Source organism: Arachis ipaensis, chromosome B08 (genome assembly GCF_000816755.2).
Source record: "Arachis ipaensis cultivar K30076 chromosome B08, Araip1.1, whole genome shotgun sequence".
In the NCBI taxonomy this organism is placed as follows: Eukaryota; Viridiplantae; Streptophyta; class Magnoliopsida; order Fabales; family Fabaceae; genus Arachis; species Arachis ipaensis.
In genome coordinates, this window is record NC_029792.2 from 11,878,626 (window position 1) to 11,885,311 (window position 6,686).

The 6,686-nt window shown below is 26.3% G+C and overlaps 1 long non-coding RNA gene across 1 annotated transcript in view; it reads left to right on the forward strand.

Moving 5' to 3' along the window:
• LOC110265706 overlaps positions 1-6,686 on the forward strand; it is a 26,289-nt gene that overhangs the window by 6,933 nt on the left and 12,670 nt on the right. Inside the window, exon 3 of the long non-coding RNA XR_002351922.1 lies at positions 1,837-1,845. This is a non-coding gene — a long non-coding RNA (uncharacterized LOC110265706). The remainder of the gene's footprint in view (positions 1-1,836; positions 1,846-6,686) is intronic.

Consider the following 6,686-nt stretch of genomic DNA (forward strand, 5'->3'; position numbering starts at 1 on the left):
CACTAGATCAATATTTGTATATTTATATTTTTTTAATAAAGTAATTAATTATTAAAATAATCAATATTTTTAAGAATTAAACATTTTCTGTCCTACTAAAATATTTGTATTTTGCTTTTAGTTTTTATAAAATTATTTTTTAGCCTAATTTCCAATAAAATTAAAAAATAACCTATTTTAATCGTTATTATTATTATTTTATTTCATTAAGCATTTATGATAAATGTTAAATCACTTAAATGTTGATATGACACTCTTGTTCTAATAGCATTTCAATTTGTCGCATCAACAATTAAGACTTGATAAAAATAAAGTTAAAACTTAATCAAGAAGGTTTTTTTGGTAACTATTTTAATGTTTCACATCTGAACAATCAATACTGTTTCTAAACATAAATAAATATATAAATAAAATATGTACTTATATGAAAGGAGAATAAAACCATGTATATAAAATTTTACATAATTAGAATAACTTTTTTTTAAGTAACTCATGAAAATTAATAGTTAATTTTGCATATCTATAACTTCTTTTTTACTTCAATGAAGTAAAAATCTAAATTTATTAGATTGTTTTAAATTGAAATTTATTACACTATTTTTATAAATTGATATATGTTATTATTTCTCCATAAATGGTATTACCTTATTTAATTTTGTATATATATAACCTTTTTTTATTTCAATAAAGTAAAAATTTAAATTTATTAGATTGTTTTAAATTAAAATTTATTACACTATTTTTATAAATTGATATATGTTATTATTTCTCCATAAATGGTATTACCTGTCATCATTTACTAAATAAAATTTGCAAACATAAAAACTTAAGGGAAGATTAAATTAAATTTTGTTAGGCAAATACAACTTCCTTGGCGCAAAACAACACAAGGCAATTGCATACCAAAAAGCCAAAAACTCTTCCATATATCTTTTGATTTGAAAAGGCGTTTGTACAGCAGCTTTTTTATTTTATCGAAGTATCATCAGTTAGTGGGAGGTTTGCACAACAAACTGGATATAATTAAAAAGGGGCCTTCTAGTGTACAGATGTAGGTGTACAGATTTTTTGTTTTTTGTGGTTGTTAAAAGCGTATCACTAAAAGTGTTGCTTAAAGCGAAAGTGTTATCCTTAATCGTTAACTTGGCTCTGATACCAATTTCACTATTCATATTTTTTTTCGAATAATTTGTATAAATTTGAAATAATTTGCAAACAATTTCACTATTCATAAAAATGTTGACCATTTCTACTATTACTAATATTTATAATTCTGATTTCATTTTTATAGTTTTTCAATCTTGTTTTAATTTATAATATTTTTTTTGCATAAATTTTTGTATATAAAATTCTTTATCTGTTTGTCTTTTTCTTTAATATAATTTCTCAAATCTTCAAAAACTTCTTTTATTTCTACACTTTCTGTTGTTTCTAAATATCTTTTTAATTTTTCAATATCATTCTCCATTTTTTCTTTCAACAGCTTTAATTCTTTTAGGTTATAATATGGTTTTTCAGGCATTTATAAGTTTTTTAAGTTTAACTCCAACTTGTTTATATTTATTCTTATTTCTATCCTTTTTATTATAAGGTCATCAATTTCGATCTGAAGATTATTTAATTCCCTTTTATACTCCTTTATTTTACTTTTTAATTTTTTCGCTCTTTTTCTTTTTATTTTATTTTCTGGTCTTTCAATCTTTGTATGCTTCATTATTTATTTTAAAATTTCTGCAAATTCTATCATCGCTTCATCATTATTTTCTAGAGATTTTATTAATTTTTCTAGAGATTTTATTAATTTTTCTAGCTCTTCAACTTCTTTATTTATCAAAGCTATTTCAAGTTCTCCATTGGCAGATTTTATCTTTATAGGAGCTTCAAGTTGAATTTTTCCATAGTATATTATATTTTTTCTATTAAAAACTTCTTTTAAAAGATTTTGTTTATTAAAATTTTTATTTTATTTGAGATTTAATTCTGTTTTTAGAACAGCCTGCTTTTCATTATCTAATAAAGCAGTTAATCTATAATAATCAGATTCTTCTGCTAATTCTAAACTTTCTAAATAATTCATAATTGAAAGACTATGATGAAAATGTACCTTTCTGGAGAAAAACTTCCTTTATTTAGTATATTTTACATTAAGGTATTTTTATCTTCAGAGGGGAGATTGTAGATACTAACTCCAGAGGGGAGTTTAGAATTATTTTTCCTAAGGGAATTCTTTCTCAGACTATAGAATCGCCTTGACAGCTCCCTCCTTGCTCTCCTAGCATACGAGTACTCTTAGCCTCCTGCTTTCTATTGTCTGATACTTCTATAATTGCCTAAGCAACCTATTTATAATAGTTGGGTTTGATGGACAATTCCCATCCTTACCCTTCTTATGACGTCATTGCTTACGTCATTGTTTGTTCTTTTGCACCAGCTACATTGTTGGTACTCTATGACCTAAGTGCTTACGTCACTATGCAATAATGTTGAGAGATGCTTCAGATGCACTGTCCTCCTCTTTTATCATGTGACCCTCAGATGCATTGTCTCCTTCCTTCATCATGTGAGTTGATTCCGTTTCATTATTGCTTTCTTCAGATATCTTTGAGGCACATAGCTGGCACTTGTGGTCTTCTCTGTCTTTTATCAAATAGCAGAGATTCCTTTTTATCCCTTCAGGGAGCTTTTCTAAAAGTCCAGATAAGTTGTAAAATGCTGATTCAAATTCCACCAAGAGTCTCATCTCTCTTTCTTCAATTTCATTTCTTTTACTGGACACAAGTAGAGTATTTCTACTTTTATAATTAATCCTTGTGTGAGATTCCTTCGTTATTTTTTGAGTTCTTTCAAAGACCCTTGCTAATGTGCTGTCTAACCTTCCTTCATGACTGTAAATCGTTAAATCTTGAATCTGATCAATTGGTTGAAAATTTCCTGGGAAGACGGACATGGATATTACTTGGTGATTGGATTTGTGTCCTTATTTGCTGACAATGCTTGCATTTTTCGAGTTCTTGCTCATATTTTTGAATTTCTTGATCTAATACGTTGTAGACGAACTCCATTCTCTTGTTAATGTATCTGCAATAACATTTTTGTCACCCTTAATATATTCAATTTTTATTGGATATTGTAACAAAAATAATTGCCATCATACCAATCGTCCATGATTATAATCAACTTTTAAATTATATCGTATGAAACCTGTTAGCTAACTTGAATCTGTCCTTAATGTAAATTCTCTGGGTAGTAAATCAATTTTCCATTTCTTAAGAGATTTAATTGCTGCTAGAGTTTCCTTTTCATGAGTGGTATATCTCTGTTCTGTTGGAGCAAAATTCTCTGAAATATACCTGCAAAGTAATTCCTTTGGGAAATTTTTAGAATCTAGTGATTCTTTTTCTTGTTCCAAACTTTTTATAGCTTTATTAACTTTTAGACATCCTGACCAGGTTCTGTCTGAAGCATCTGTTATGTCTGAAGCATCTGTTTCTACTATTAAGTAGTCATTTTCTTCTGGAATATAAAGTTCTGGAAGTTTTTCACATAATTCTTTAATCCTTTGAATTTGCATACTATCTTTTTCATCCCATTTCCATTCTTTTTTAGTACTTATTTTTGGAAATAAGCTTTTAGTGTATTCTATTATATTCTTTAAAAATCCTTGATCAGAAATATAATTTATACACCCTAAAAATCTTTGTAATTATTTTCTATCTTCTATTTTATTAGGAAATAAATTTACCTTTTCTAGGACATTTGGCTGAAGTTTTAGCTTTCCTTGAGTGGATAGAATTAATCCAAGAAACTCTATTTCTTGTTTTGCTATTCTTGCTTTCTTTTTGCTAAGAACTAATCCTTTTTCTTTACATCTTTCTAAAACTATTAATAGTTTTTGAAGATGATCTTCTCTATCCTGTTTTGTAAAAATTAGTATATCATCAATATACACTAAAATAAATTCATTTAACTCTTTTAGATTTTCTTCCATAAATTTTTGATAAATACCTGGGGCTTGTTTTAATCCGAATGGTAATACATTCCATTCATAGAGCAACACACTTGTTGATTCTTTTGTTGGGTAAGTAAAAGCAGTTAATTTCTTTGTTTTTTCGTCTAAACGAAGTTGCCAATATCCTGATTTTGCATCAAGAGATGAAAACCAAGTTGTTCCTTTGATTTTTTCTAAAATAGAATCTTTTCTTGGAAGTTTATGAGCATCACCAATAGTTGCTTCATTCATATTCTTATAGTTAATAACTATTCTTCGTTTTCCCCTTTTAATTTCATTATTGTTTTCAACATAAAAGGCTGGAGCCGCATGAGGACTTTTACTTAATCTTATAATTCCTTTTTCCAAAAGATCCCTACATTCTAGTGAAAACTCTTCTCTATCTCTTGCGGAATAAGGAATTTTATTTGAAACGTTTATCTCTTTTGTAGGATCTTTTAATTTAATACTTACTAATTCGTTATTTGTATTTTTAATATCTAAAGGATTTTCAGCACAAATTTCATCCAAAAGTTCTTCTATCTTTATTTCAAGATTATTTTTTGGGATATTTATCTGAAAGTATAAATTTAAATAACATGTCTCTAATATAGAAAATATTTTAAATTTTAAGATCTTATCTATAGTAGTAGTCGGTATTTTTATACGTTTTGATTTTTGATTTATTGAAGAATTGTGTGGAGCTTTTAAAACTATATATGTTAATTCTTGAATGAATGGATGATATAGCTTTAAAAAATTATTTCCTATGATAAAATCCATTCCAGAATCTAACATATATATAGATGGAACAATGAACCTATAATTTTGAACAAAAATTTCAACCATCTCTGCTTTTTGGTCAATTTTATGTATTGATTTGTCAGCTATTCTAACTCTTAATGGTTTCTTTAATTTTTTCCAATCAAGTTTTATATTTGAACTAGCAAAGCATTGTGTTGCTCCAGAATCTATAAAAGCATTTATGAACTTTTCTGTTATTTTTATAGTAATAAATGTAGCATTATTACTCAGTCTCTGAGTCTGTTTCCGAGACATATTCAAAAATATAGTCTAAGTTATCATCAGATTCCTCTAAAGGTTCTATGAAACAAGACTTAGCAATTTCTATTTGTTTAGTAAGATCCTTTTTATCCTTCTTTTTCGGATATTCATTTGCATAGTGTCCTTCTTCTTGGCAATACCAACATTTACAATTTTCTTTTTTATTCGGGCAATAGTTATTTCTTTGTCTTTTGTTTTTATTATTATTTTCTTTTCTAAAATATCTCTTTTTTCTCCAGTTTGGATAGTATTTTCTTTTTCTAAATTGATATTTTTTTTTCTTTGAAAATTTTTATTAAGACCATATTTTTGAGGTATCTCTTCATTATCTTGACAGCAAATTCTAATTATATTTGCAAATCTTTTTTGAGTTGCTTCTTGCATACAACGTTCTTTTATTTCCTCTCTTATTGCAGAGGTTGCTCCACCAAAGTTATTTTCAATTGTTCCTCTATTTATTTCTCTTATAAATCTTCCCATTATAAATTCATTAGCAGGATATGGAAGTTTTGTTATATACATACTAAGATAATGATTTTTATCTTCTTCTTTTAATTTGTAATAATGTATTCTATATTCACATATATAAGACTCCACATTACATAGATCATATATCTGAATATTAGCTAAATGATTTTTTGCTTCTTGATATTCTTTATTATAAACTTCTTGTCTATGATCTATAATATTTTTTCCAAAAAATTCTTTATATAGAATCATCATTATATATAATATCTTATCATAAGCTGTAGTTTTTGTTGCTAATTCTTCTATTATTTGGTTTTCTATTGATGTCATATAATCTCTTATAGTTCCTTTAGTATGAAACCCTATGTAATTCCAAATATCTCTTCCAGACAATTCACTAAGTTTTGGATTAGTAAAGGCTTCTAATAAAAAGGAATTCAACCAATTTTCGAAAATTTCTTTTTTGTTCTTTTTACAGTCTAAATCGAGCATTCTTTCTCCTTCCATTTCCTGGATTTTAGGAACATATTTTGATGGTATTTTTGTATATTTTGAATCTTTATTTGTAAACCCTTTTTTAAAAGTATAATTATCAAAACCTGTTTCCCATTTAAATTGAGATTGATTATCCTTAGATGTTCCAGCTTCATTTTTTACTTGTATTGGAATTGCTGGTTCTTCGTCACTTGAATAATCTAGAATGTGTTCTTCATTTTCTATATTTTCAGAATTTACTAATTCTTCTTCTATTTGTAAACCATGTTCCATAATATTATTTTCTTGAGCCATTTTTAATTGTTTAAAAAGCATTGTAACTTCTTCTAATTTTTCTTCAATATTCATAATTTCAATGGTGGTTTTACTTTTAAGTCTGTTATGTTTATTATATTTTGGAATTTTTCTTCTTTGGGATTTTCTTTTTCCTTATTTCTTTGAAATTTTATGGATATTAATATTTCTTCAAGCATATCTACTATAGAATTTAATTGTGGGTTAAGAGTATGATAAAAATGTAGGGAATCATTTCCATGGTAGCATTTTTTAGAAGTCCATGTGAAAAATAAAGATTTTGAGAAAAATTGTTTTGTATTGATTTTAAGAATTCGGTGTCATTACAATTAACATTGGTTAAAATCATTAATTTTTGATCTATTAATTTTGATAA